General features: G+C 42.6%; 1 pseudogene; it reads right to left on the bottom strand.

The window, feature by feature from the left end:
- Positions 1-8466: 8466 nt before the first annotated feature.
- The window catches only part of LOC111727588, an 8230-nt pseudogene continuing 2256 nt past the window's right edge, over positions 8467-14440 (bottom strand).

The raw sequence follows: 14440 nt of genomic DNA, 5'->3' as shown, positions 1-14440 counted from the left end.
TCACATGTTCGATTTTTCTTAATGTTCTAAAAATCTGAGTTTCTTTTTTTTTCCAGAGTTGATTTTGGGATAGGGAGCCAGTAGTACTCCATACAAATTCAACATCTTGGAAACAGGTTCCTTTTATTTTTAAACATTTAAATTCCTATTCAGTTAGTAAAATGAGATGTTGGACTGTTAGAGGAAGATATACTCAGTGAAGTTGGTGAATAAATTTAGACATCACTCTATTGTCACAGAAATAGTGTATTTTGTTTCCTCAATTTTCCTAAAAAAGACTGGTCTCTGGAAAGCTTAAAACTGAAAATTCTGAGACAACTCTAAAATAAGTTTACAAGATTTAGTTTATTGGGCCCATTAATTTTATCTCCTCCCCATCTCTAAACTCTGTTTCTCAGCTCTCCTCACCAGCCACATGTGGCAGAAACTGGACTTCTCTTATGTTAACCTGAAGGACTTTTGGGAGTAGTAAAGACGGTTAGCAATTCCTTTGCAGTGGAGTGCCGGAGAGGTTCTATTAATTGGGAGAGCCTCAGTTCAGCAGAATCTGAGATGAATTGAGATGGGTAAACTTAAGGCAGAAGCCGGTGTTGAGCTAGATGGTTCTCGTAACTGTGGAGGAAGGCACCAGGAGCAGAGGGGAATGGCCCACACACAGTTGGCTGGGAAGAGGTACTGGGGGAAACTGAAATATCAAATGAAGCATTTTAAAGTTATTTTTAGTGTTTTTAAATTAACATTATTTTAAATTGACAAATCATAACCATATACATTTTTGAGGTACAATATGATGTTTTGATACATGTGAACAATGTGGACTGATTAAATCAAGCTCATTAACATATCCGTCACTTTGCTTATTTATCTTTTTGTGGTGAGATATTTGACATTTACTCTTACTTTGAAATATAAAATACATTATTATTTATTGTAGTCACCCTGCTGTGCAATAGATATTGACATTTATTATTCACTTATCATAATGTCCTGCAGGTTCACCACATTGTCAAAAATGACAACATTTTCTTTTTGCTTTTTAAAGGCTGAATAGTGTTCCACTGTGTATGTATACCGCATTTTAATTATCCCCAAACAGAGCACATTGAAGCTGAATTCTGTAACATAACCACTTTTCTTAGTTTCCCTTATGAAATCTTAAACTCTAAATCTACATCAAAGAGGAAGTAGGAGCCAGAAGGGGAAAATGACAGTGCATCACTGACACAATAAGTTCCTGCATATCTTGTAGGTACTTTCTTGGCAAGAGTCCCTTGAAGTTTTGGATCCTTGCTTTTTGAAGTTCAAGACCATCTGTGCTTGAGGCTCTCCCAATGCCACTCTCCCCTCCACACCCACACCAGTTGTGCTAAGGAGCTGGCATTAAAAACAAAAGAATAAATTTACCAGAAAGGATTTTACTAGTCTGGGAGACTCAATTACATAAATTCAGTCTGTTTTAGAAAATTACTGAATTATCTCAAATGATATAAAGATGAGTTTCTCAAAGTCATTACCCATTACCACTCTCTCCCCTCCTCCATGCTTCCCTATTTGATTAGAGGCACCGAGCCTCAGTTCTTGTGAACACTCAAAGAGTGTTGATTGGCTGTGCCAGAAAAGCCTTGTATCAACTATTTATCAGCAAAGGATGCCAGAAAGGAAACTCAGTTCATTGGTTCATTAACTCTCACAACCACCACCCTCCCCCCAGGGCTGTGAGGCAAATGGAGAAAGCATGGACCAAAGGCTGGGGCGCTAGGAATTCTTCCCTGTCGGCCACACGCTGGAGCCGTGGTTACAGTGGGGGCCCAGACTGCTCAGTGAGCCTGGGCTGAGCTGCTTTCTTAACAGAGGAGAGGCTCTGAGGCCCCCATCCTTCAAGGAGAAGGCAGAGCCTAACAGCGAGGTCCCCACCTTTCTGTCCTGAAAACTTGTTCAGTGTTTCTTTGTGCTATACATCACTTCTCCTACCAGCTGTGAGGGCAGGAGGAAAGGCAATTAAGGGCATTATTAATCACCAAGTTCCCACGGAGAAGGGTCAAACTGCAGCAGGATTTGAAAAGCAACAACAGTTCTATCACCAAGGGAGTTATAAAAGTAGATAGCTGCACATCTTACATCTATATTTGGGCTTATTCTTTCCCAGCTCTAAATATCCTTACTGAAAGTGAACATCCCAGAGGTGATTAAAAACTGCCCTTCCTTTGAGTTTTTGAATTGAGTTCTAACAATATTTGAGTTTGGCAAGTTTTGAGTCTCCTTTGGGAAGCTACAGCAAAAATGAATTGGAAAAAGTATCTGTGCCTTTACAGAAGAGGAGAGAAAGATACTCATTGCCTTTTATTATAATATCTATTCTAGAATTTCCTCTTCAATGAAATCCATGGGAAATCAGAAAATTTTGCATAGCTAATTATGCAATGCTTTTAAAATAGCTAATGAACTTAAGTTCATTTACATAGGTTTAGAATTATTCAAATATTGTGAATTGGGTGGCGTTAGTTCAGGTGACTACATCCCCATTATGTAGTCCCATACTGACTGCAGCATCATTATGCTGGCACTGGGTAATTGTCCCCTGAGTGGTCTGACTCCCTACATGCCACATTTTTCTCTTTATGTTTCTCACATACTAGTTCACACAATCAATCAGGAGATATTTATTGAGCATCTATTATGAGCCAGGGATATAGTAAAGCATAAAGCAGACACATTGTTTGTACTCATGAAACTTATAAGTTAACAGGCCCTGCAAATACTGAATAATTAGAGTAAAATAAAGGTTACAAAAGGGGGGCACGGTGCTATCAAAATGCACAACTAGTTCTCCCATCAGAACTCCATCCTCTCGTTCCTTTACTAGATTAGCTTCCTTTTACTGTCACCACCAGATGATCATGATGACGATGATAACAATAACCACTGACATTTGCTGAAGGTTTTCGAGGTGCTAGACACTGTTCTAAGTAACTTTAGGAAACTTGTTAGTAAGTGGTAGAGTCAGGATTTGAAGCTGAGACATTTAGAGCCCATGCTTAGCCACTGTGTTGTAGTATCTCCTATACTTTGTTTCTATTAGCATATCTTACATTTAGTCGGCTCTTAGTAATTTGTTGAAAATATAAGTGAGTGGATGAATGAATAAAATAGTGAAATGAGATAGTCACACTATTGAATTGCATTAGTGACTGACACTGGTCTAAGATTTTATTTGTTGATGGAAAAAGCAAATTCTTTCAAAATATTTAAAAAGATTTATTCTGAGCCAATTTGCACTATCACAACCCAGAGCTTCACAATCCCAGGAATTGCTGAGAAAGTATGCTGAAGGTGGCTGGGGTACAGTTTGGTTTTATACATTCACAGAGACAGGAATTACAGATAAAATTAAATCAATACATGATTGACAAGATATACTATATATCTGGCCTGGAAAAATGAGACATTTTGAAGTGGGGGCTTATAGGTTATAGGTGGGTTTTTAAGGATTCTTTAGCTGGCAATTGGTTGAAGAGTTCAGCTTTGTCTAAAGACTTGGAGACAGTAGAAAGGAATGTTTGAGTTAAGATGGGGGGAGTCTTATGTCTGTTATCTGATGTATATCAGAATCAGATTGGAAAGTAAGCCATGTTATACTGGGTTAATAGAAATCCATTTAATGGGATGTTATGGTGTGTAAGGTATGATTTACCAGGCCCCATAAAAGGGAATTTGGGCAAGAGGAAAAAAAAACAAAACAAACAAAAAACAACTTCAGAGTTCATTCCTCACGTTTTCCTCAAATTACATTCCCCTATAAACCGTAAATTCAAAGTGCATTTGGTAGATGTTTCTTTTTTTGTTTTTTAGAGACAGAGTCCTACTTTGTCACCCTCGGTAGAGTGCCACGGCATCACAGCTCACAGCATCCTCCAGCTCTTGGGCTTAGGCGAGTCTTTTGCCTCAGCCTCCTGAGTAGCTGGAAGTACAGGCACCTGCCAGAATGCCCAGCTATTTTTTTGTTGCAGTTTGGCTGGGCCCAGGTTCGAACCCACCACCCTCAGTATATGGGGCCAGCACCCTACTCACTAAGCCACATGCGCCACCTGAATTCAGTAGATGTTTTAATGCTCTTAGCCTTTATCATTTCTAGGTGTTGTCAGCCATAGCAACTGTTGGTATCTTACTGACTGAAGTCACGGGTGGCAAATATATGGTATCTGGTCTTTTCCCCATCCTATACCACTGCAGATATCACAAGTCAGTTATGTCATTCTTTCCCAAGTCCTGACAAGGGTCTCAGAATCCTCCTCCTGCACCTTCAGCTCCCAACTACTGATGCCGCGTCACATTCTAAGAGGAAACCTATTCATACACCTGGCCCTAACTTCTGTGCATGGTTCCTGTGTGACGACCATCTTGCTTTGCCCCACAACACTGTAGGTCACTCCTCTCCATGAGTCCAAGGGCTCTCCAGCTGTCTGCTGACTGTTAGATTCGGGTGTCCAACCTTAGTGACTCCAGTGGGGTGTGATTGCTGCTGCCTTGTCCATGTGAGTATGAACGTGGCTGCAGTGTGGAAGGTGCCCAAGCCAGACAGCTGGTGAGTGGTATGTTTTCCAACTCGGGCAGTCTGACTCCAGGGCCTGAGTTCTTAGCTACAGTGCTGTACTGCCACAACCCCTTCTAACTTTCTCAGCCAGAAATGTGAGAAGATCTTCCTTGGCCCCCTAGGAAGCCAACAGCAAGTTTGCGAACACTCCCAAAAAGAATTTTTTGTCCCAAAAAGAATTTTTGCGTCTTGACACAGGAGAATCAAGCATCAAACAGGCACAAAGACTGGATGATTCCTCAGGTGATTTCCAAAGTTAATGAAGATTTGAGATTGTATGCAACAGACTTCAATAATCCCAGTCCTTCAAATACTGAGATTTTTTTTTTTTTTGTATCACAAGGATCTTTAATGTTTATGTGAAAGTTTCCTCATGGCCGGGTTGTATGTGTGTTTAGTAAAATGTGCCAAGTGCAGCATTGAGACCAGTGCAGTTCATATCCCTTTACTTCACATAGATGATTCCACGCCCAGCAGGTTCAGAGAGGGGCCTTGCGAGTTCTCTTGGTTAGGCAGCTTTGCTGGAGAGTTCTTGTAAACTCCTCCAGGAGCAGTCAGTCTACCCCGCAATACACATCACCCATCCCATATAAAAGAACAAAATGGATGTTCTCAATGTATTCATCAGTTTAGCACATTTCTGGTACAAAAATCCAAGAAAGGTTGCACAAAAGCAAAAGCACCAACAGAGCTATAAACAAACATGCACACATCCCAAACACTACTCAATAGCACCCAAATGAATGCAATTGAAATAACTTAGGAGACCTGGAAAAATAGAGTCGGACCCCCACTTAGGTTAATTAATTGGTAATTTATTTTACCTGCTGCAGGGGCTGCTGCTCCTAGAGTCAGTCAGCAGCCCAGGTGAGAGGGTGAGTTGCCTTTTGTAGGCTTTGTGCAAGCATATTACAGAAGCGAAATGTGGCTGGTTAAAGGGGGGTTACAACTCAGGTAGTCATGGATACAGCAATGGACCAATAATTAATATGGCTTCGGTTGACAATGGATACATCTCCTATCACAACAGTTATGGTTATACAACAGTAATTAATCAAGTCTCGGTGAGTTTTCCACCATTGTTCATCTACTGAGAACTTGGAGGTCTTGTAAAACTTGGGCCTTTTTTTCCTTGTACCTGAAGCTTGTTCTTGGCAACTCTAGGGGGAAGAAGTGGGCCTGAGAACCGTGGCTGGGAGGCACATTCTCAGCCACCCTGGAGGGGGGCGGAAGGAGGGAAATGGGATAGAAAGGGCGGGGAGGTGACAGGTGAGGGCAGGGGAAAGAGGGCTGGGTTACAACATTTCCCACTCCTCTTCTTGGCAAATTAAACCTTTAATTGAAGATGATGGTCTTCTCTTTGACTTTATTGGTTAAGTCTGGTCTCTGGGTTGGAGGTTGTGTAGCTGCTACAGTAGAACGTGGTTAATTACCCAAGTGGCTACTTAATTTAGTCTCTCTTAGTTTTTAGGAATTCCTGTTAGCAGAGGATGGATGAAGTTTTCTTTGAATAATACTGGTGGCAAGGCTTATATTTAATTAAAGTTTGTTTCTTGGCAGTTTATTGATTTCTTGCTCTATGGTTTCGTTTATACACTTTACAAATTTTTAACAGGTGACCTTTGTTGAGGCCAGTTCCTTAGTCCCATTTAACAGATTATTTTAGTACAGACAAGGTTGGGATTTAATACAGGTGAGTTACAGCCTTTTTTCTCTTTGAATTGATTTTTTTTCTTTCTCTCTAATTTCTCTCTTTACTAAAGATAAATTATAGCAGAACTAATTCAGTTGTTAAGATAAACTGTGCCTTCAGTATATTGATTATGTGCATAAAATGCAGTAAGAATAATTATTAATTATCTGGACTTTTTTTAAAAATTGGCTTTGCTGGAACCTTTTATAAGGAATTTTTAGATTAGATCCTTTAAAAGCTTCTTATGAGCTCAGGTTTTATTTGTGCCATTAGATACTTGTATGTATTGGGTAAATTCTTCTTCTCTTGAGGTTCCTAAGTATATTTCGACTCCCAGACCTGTCAGGAAGTTACCTTTGTTACTTACTGCAGATCAGGAAATGTTACTGATGGGTATTTGGCCAGTTTTCCAGAGGGCTTTTTATTGGCTTCATAAGGTCAACCTTAATCCCTTAACGCAGTCTGGACATTTCTGGAAACTCTCTTCCAGCCAAAGCCTTGGTAAAATAACCAGTGTCTTTATTATGTTTTATAGAACAAAACAGATTCTTATTGAACTTATGCAAATAATTGTATTGTTAGAAATTAGGAATATTTACAAATGGCTTATAGAGTTGGAGAAATTAAGGAGAGAGGAAGAATTTATGTTTTAAACTCTGCTCAGAAGTATATACATTGCTTGAAAAGTTACAAATAGCTCAAAAGACAGAAAATAGTTTTCTTGACTTTTAGAAAACAGAACACAGACAAAGTTAACAATATTTCAAACAAAAAGCTATAATAAACTAGCTTAGTTCCACATAACTGATTTCTGTTCTGTTTGAAACTAGATTAGCAATACTTATAGACATATTAACTTTCCAATGAAAGTTTTAGAAATCCAAAGGTACTTAATTTTTAAAGACATTAGGAATTTGAATTCGAGAGAATTCCTCAGCTTTTCTTAATATTTCTCTTTTTTAGGATGAACTTTGAATTCAGTCAGTTACATAAAAAAAAACTTTCCTTTTAGATGAATTAAAATTATTACAGACAATCTTAATGTTAGGACAGACTAATGTTTTACAATATTGGAATATATATAACCATAATTTATACAAAATTAATTACTATTTCATATCTGACAATGCTTCTCATATACTTTTAACAAATTAAATAAGCCTAATTTGTTTTTTTTTTTGAGGTTTAGAATCTGCCAGTCTCAGTTCATGTGGCCAGCACCATAACCACTGTGCTATTGGTACCAAGTTCTGAATTTAGAGTTTTTACTTTGGAAGTTTTGTCAAAGGTTTAAAACATTTGTTTAAACAGAGTTACAAGCTAAAATATTTTGAAGGAAATACACAGTCAACTGGATTACATGTAAACTTTTTACAAAGTCTTTTTTATGAGTTTAACTTTTGTCTTGCATTTTACTTTTTTTTAAATCACATAATATTCTTTCCTTATACAATGTCATTTTTTGTCCAGTTTTTCTTACTCCCTAAAATTCATTTCCTCTAAAACAGAATTATAGTTAACTATTTACTTATCAAACTGATAATTAGCAAGTTTTAAAAGGCAATAATTTTTGATAAAGACCCAGTTTTTTTAGGCAATTAAATTATTACATTTTACAAATGAGAGACATTTTATGAAATATAACATTGATACAGGATTTTCTCAATCAGAGCTAAACAGGAAATCTTTATTTTTCAGGCTCAGGTAAGTTTAGAAATCAAATTTTTATTTCCAGGCACAAACACATTGCAGGTTATACTCTTTGAGTCCTAGTAAGGTTATGAATAAAGCAGTTCTAAACATTTGGAAGGTTTTACTCTGAGTAGGGAGTACACACCTTAATTTTTCCAGATAAAAACTAGGAAAACTTAATAATTCTGCCTAAGTGGCCAGGCTATATTTATTTATTTGTTACCTATTGCTCAATGGTTAGAGCTCTGGCCCCCTGCATGGGGTGACAGGTTCGAACCCCACCCAGGCCTGCTAACCAAACAAACAAAGTATATAAAAGGAAGGTACTGAAAACGTGATGGTTACACGTGAATACTGCCCTGTAAATCCGGAAGACCCCTGTGACCCACCCCCACCCTTCCATAGCCCTGGTGAGGGTCAGAAACCATTAGCTGCCCCCAGACCTTGCTATTCCTCGGGGACATTGTGGCAGGTACAGTGGGCACTGGGATCAGCCTCCCGGAGCTCTGGCCTCCTGCAGAGTGTCTCTGAAAGGCCTTAAAGACCCGGTCAGGAACTCCATGATTTGCATCTTGGTAATTTCGCTGATGGCTCTGGAGCCCCAGAAGAACTGTATTCGGGAGGCTCAAGGTAGGGTACACACTGGTCCTTCTGTAGTTGGGCTGGCGCACTCCGCCGCGAGGAACTTCTCACGTCCCTGAAGGTGGAGGCTTCTCCCAGGACCCAGACCCAGGGTGGCAGAATGTTCCAGCTCACGAGCTCTCGGGCACCCCGGCTCTTCTCTTCGCTTAGATGAGGCTCAGGATCACCAGCAAGAGGCTGTCAAGGGCATGCGGTTGCTCAGGGCCACTCTGCCCAGCTCCTCGGGATCAAATGCTTTGACAGCCAACTCTGTGATGTGCAGGGTGGTCAGCCCCAGGGCAAGGGTGAGGCCTGTGCGCCTGAGGAGGCTTCTGCACCATTTCTTGTAGCTGCCGCTGACGTCCTTGACCATGTCTGGAAACCAGATGATCATCTTCTTCCAGTCCTTGACCAGCACGTACCACATGAGCTAGTGCGCATTCTGCGCCAGCTGGGCCAGGGCACTGTGGCGGGCGGGGACTGGCAGGCTCGGGTGGCCCTGCTCCTCTGCCTGCTGCGGGCCCTCAGGCGGCCTGGGCGGAGGAGTGGCCCGAGGGCAGAGAGGAGGGCGCTGCGGGGGTGGGGGGCTGAGGTGCAGGACAGTCCCTGGGCTGTGGTGCACCTCGGAGTTGGAGGCCGCGTGCAAAGCTGGGGTCGCTCAGATTCTAACTTGGTTCTGAGATGTCTGCACCGTCTGACAAGGGCAGGGCCTGCCGGTCTCTGAGTTCTTTGAGTCTGCAGTGCCCCCCCCCGCCACCGCAGACTCCCTTCAAATACTCTTCAATGTCACTTGTTCCCTGGCTCAGAGGTGGCCGCCTGCTCCCTGCCAAGTTTCCTGCAGCATCTCCTGCTGCTTGGGTGCCTCGCATTCAGCTGCTCCGGGGATGTCCATTTATGGGGCTCAGCTGGTCTGCTCTTGCGGTTTCCACACACAATTCTCAAACCATGTTTTACCTGAGACTATGGGAACTCCCTGTGAGGAAGGAGTGATCAGTAGTTGTATTAGCTTTCTAGACTTATCATGGCATGTTACCCTGAACTCTCAGGCTTAAAAAATGCAATTATTATCTTATGGTTCTGGAGGTCAGAAGTTCCAACATGGGTCTCGTGGGGCTATAGTCAAGGTGTTGGCAGAGTCTGTTTCCAGCCCTGTTCCCTCTGCTTGGCCTGTGGTCCTCTTCCTTGGGCTTCAGAGTCAGCAGTGGTGCTAGAGCCTTCCTCTCCTCAGGTCTCTCTGTGCCTCATTCTGTCATCCCACCTCTCTGAGTGCAGTGGGAAAGGGGCTTTGCTTTTAAGGATCCCCTTGTATCAAGTGCCTAAAAGCTTCCCCCACCCCGACCTCTCACCTCCCACCTCCCCTACTGGGCACAGTCCCAAGAGTTCTGCCAGAAAGACCCTAGCCCACCAAAGCCTGTGGGATCTCCCTCCTACTACATCCAGTGTAAAAACAAGCCCCTGACCACTCTCCATGCATCCTCCATCTTTGCCCACATGGGCCTCAGTCCCCTTTCATTAAACTTGTCCTGAACCTCTCCTGGTCTGGTCTCTGGGTACACTACTGAACCCCCTTCAACTTGGATAATCCAAGATAGTCTCCCCAGCATAAGAGCTTTAACCTTAGTCACATCTACAAAGCCCCTTTTCCAGGTAAGGTAACAGAGGGACAGGTTTTAGGGATTAGGACGCAGACAGACATTCTCTAGGATGGGGGGAAGGCATTATTATTCGTCTACCACACGGATAAAACTGAAAACTAGGTGTCTGGCATCAACAGTTTAGAGTACAAACAATGTCACCCCATGGAGACCCTGATGACATTCCCAACTGGTACCCAAGCCCTCATGCCCTTTTTAAAAGAGGTCTTGGGTCAAATGTGAGTGTGGGAGGGAGTCCTTCCTGTGAGGCCATCAACCTCGGTTAATACTGCCTTGCAGGAAGAGAGTAGTCACTACCCTGACTGGCGTGTAGTAGCACCCTTCAAGGGCTGTCTGCCACAGAAAGCCAGATGGTGTGGATTGCCAGATACCAAGCTCGCTGCCTCTACCTATTGCCTGGCAGTACTAACTTGGGTGGGCAGGGTGGGCAGGGTGGTGCCTCTTCACCTGTGGTGGCCCGTGCCTGAGCTGCACCTGCTTCTCAATGAGCACTTCCAATAATGCTATGGCCTTTTCAGTTTCTTTGTTCAGGGATAACGGGCAGTTTTCTGTGGCCTGCAACTTCCAAGGCCTGGTGTGATGCTCTTTGACTACCTGATCCCTGATGTCAGGGCAACCCGGAACGGGACTATTGAGCTTACCTGCCTCCCATCACTGGTCAGGGGACAGTTATGGTAGCTTTGAAGCAATAAGAAAAGGAAGTGGGTCTCTCAGTCCCTCTCTACACGTGTTTATCCACCCCTCAGTCCTAAGGGGTAGTGGCTGGGGCTGAGGGAGGTGACTCTTGATACATAATGTCTATTGAGGGACTCAAGGGCCATTCAGTGACTTGTCTAGGAAAAGCGAAGGCTTCAAGGCAACTGAAAGTCACTCTCATTCCAAACTAAACAATTAGCAACTTCCAAATGCCATTTCTTTCAGTAAAAAATATTTAGAATCTCATTTCACTGGGTATTGTGATGAGGAAACCATCTTTAAACATTTTTGTCTCAGGATCCCTTTACACTCGTAAAAATGATTGAGCCTCCCAGCTTTGGCTGATGTGGGTTGTATTACTGGTATTTAGCATACTGTAAACTAACACAGAAATTGAAAAAGTTATTAATTCACTTGAAAGTAATAACAAACTTATTTCATATTAATGTAATTAATACATCTCAATGGAAACGACTATATTTTCCAAAAGGAAATAATTTGTGAGAAAAAAATCACCCTGTTTTACATTTTTGCCAATTTGCTTTATGTTTGGCTTTGAAGGAAACCAGAATATTTCACTCCCAAATATGCCTCTTTGACTTAAATATTTTTTAGCAAGAGATAATTAAGAAGCAGCAGTAATAATTCCTGGGGAGAATCTGCAGGGGTAGGGTAGGGCTTCCTCCTCCCTTTTCATCATGAAGACAGAGAAGTAAATTCAAATTGATGCTTCTTACTAGCCAGAGGGCCTGGGAGCAGACGTGACTCCCCAAAGTGGGGAGCCTGAAACTGTTTATTCCTTTGTCTTGTCACTTTTAAATTGATCCTTGTTTGTTAGAGATGCTATAGTGTATAGTGGGAATCTAACCCACCAGTTTGAGAGCATCTTTGAACTGAGGTTCCTCCTGCTTTATGGGCAGGGCATGTGTAAATAAACAGAAAGGCTTACTTTTCTCTTTTGTTAATAAGGACCTGTCCCTGCTATGTATTTATAAGGGTCGAGGAAAGAAATTATTTCTTTTCTCCCCTTCAGTTTAACAAAAGATGGCTGAGGTTTTCTTATCTGAGGGTTTTGGTCTGTTGTGCTATCACACTTTTGGACTGGCTACCCTGGGTTAATTTCAAACCCTGTGTGCGAAAGTGCCTTTGGAAATAGTAAAACACCATCACAAGCGAGGTGTTTGCTGTTTCTATACAGGGCTGCAAAAGCAGGAAGTGACAGGAAATTCCTTCTTTGCGGCTCATCACACTTCTGGAACCCAAACACACCCAGAAATCCTCCCACCCAGAAATGAGGTGTTTATTTGCATAGGTAGAATTTCAGAAATCACATTCTCACAGAAACTTACCTGAAAAAGGTCCATAATTTTACCAAATAACCAAACAAATCAAACTCCATGTAAGACAGACTTCTGTCGTTCTATGTAGAATTGTAGGAGATACAATGGGTACATTGTACCTTATAAGAAGAGTTTGTACCCACATTCTTTAAACCTGCTCTGTATCAGGTAGGTAGGTAATCAGAAGTCAGAAGCTCAGAGAGGTTTTTTTTTTTTTTCCTTTTGAGACTAGAGCCTCAAGCTGTCGCCCTGGGTAGAGTGCTGTGGCATCACAACTCACAGCAACCTCTAACTCCTGGGCTTGAGCGATTCTCTTGCCTCAGCCTCCTGACGAGTAGCTGGGACTACAGGCGCCCGCCATAATGCTTGGCTATTTTTTGGTTGTAGTTGTCATTGTTGTTTGGCAGGCCCAGGCTGGATTCAAATCTGCCAGCTCTGGTGTATGTGGCTGGTGCCTTAGCCGCTTGAGCTATAGGCGCCGAGGTTAAAGAAATTGCCAAACTTCTCACAGTTGAAAGTGGGAACCCAGTTCAGATTTTCTGATTCTAAACACAGTAGCTTTGTTTATTACGTTATGCTGCCTCTGGGTGGTTGATCTCATGCCCAGGGGCTCTGAAGAAGAGAGTCCGTAGAAGGATGCTTCTAAAATGTGATAGAATCAAGTTACCCACCCACCCAGGAAGGATCCCTTTCCTGGGAAGCATGTCCCTCCCAGGAAATAGTGAACGGACCAATCCAGACTTCCCTAACCTTGTCCCACCTTCCTGCCCAGGTAAAGCTATGGACAGACCAATCCTGGCTACCCAAACCCTGTAAGTCCCTGTCGGCCATAGCCCATGTGTAGATGTCTCCCTAGTCTGCAATCCCACTCCATCTGCCCTCCAGGTGGAATAAAAGCCACTTTGATTGCACGAAATGGATCTCTGCCTTCGTTTCATCTCGTGCCTTGGGATGATTTTTATCTTTGGGTCTGGAACCTTTCAATATGGAGAGGAAAGAATATAGGGGAAATTTGAACATTGCTGCCAGTCCACACAGCTGTGGGAACTGTTGTCCTTAGGGCTTCTGTGGTCTTAGGAGACAGTGGGTAGATGTTCTTGGAGCACTGGCCGGAGACGGAAGATAAGGATCTGTTGGGTTGATAGCTAGAAATCTGGCTCTCCTAGGGAAAAAGGACAAAGGGGGCTCAAGCCCCCATCTCACCTTAATCCTGTCTGTGATTACTAACCCCTGGGGAGGAGGAAACCCCCTACCAATCTACCAGTCAGAACCTAGAGAGCCAAGTGACAAAGGATGTAGTGGACCCTCTAGCCCAGTGTCTTCCACCCTTTTTTTATATCATGGTACACTTGAGCCTATAGTTAAACTTCTACAGCACACTTAAATTATATTGATTTTTAAAAAAAGTGAAAAAAAGAATATATTTACTGTGCTTTGAACTTCTTTTGAAAATAATTTAGTTAATGATCCTTAAAAATTTTTAGATGACATCTAAGCTCCCCTTACAGTAAAGTAAGCACATGGTTGAAAATAACTGCTCTAGCCCATGGGCCTCGCAGTGAGAGGTTCTGAAAACGGAGAGGTTCTTCTGAGACGTGAGAAAAAAGGAAACGGAATCCAGGTACAGTGTGGGCAGCTAGGCCATTTATTTCACTTGGGTGCCAATGGGCTGAGTTCAAAAAGGAAATCAGCATGAGGGGAAGGCAGGATGGGAATATGAGGGTCTGGGGCTTCTGAGTTGGTGCTCTCATCCCTTTCTGGGCAGGACTTGTGTTCTCGGCCCTGTTCGGTGGGCTTTTGCACTTGGCTCTATTTGGTGGGCCTTTGTGCTCAGCCCTATCAAGCAGGTGGTACAATAGAATCTTGAGAGTGACCTAGAACAGCCTTTTAGGGTAATTATCACTGAAAGGTGTAAGTGGTGGTGTCCAGAGAGAAGCAGTGGAGATGTTCAGGCCAGGTTTATTGAAAGAAGACTGTGGGTGACCCACCTGGGCAGTAAAAAGATGGCAGCTGGACCCCTGGAGCAGTTAGAGACTCCTTTAATATGGGGCAGTAGGGGGTGGGCAAATTCCACAGCTTGCTGGAAAGTTAGGGTTCTTTAGCAAGAACTTCTGGAAGTTGGAGTAGCCAGATCCTTTGTGTCTTTGTCTTA

This window comes from Otolemur garnettii, unplaced genomic scaffold (genome assembly GCF_000181295.1).
Source record: "Otolemur garnettii isolate 467f Iridium unplaced genomic scaffold, OtoGar3 scaffold00113, whole genome shotgun sequence".
NCBI classification, from domain to species: domain Eukaryota; kingdom Metazoa; phylum Chordata; class Mammalia; order Primates; family Galagidae; genus Otolemur; species Otolemur garnettii.
Note: the sequence above shows the minus strand (reverse complement) of the source record. Positions and strands in the feature narration are given on the sequence as shown.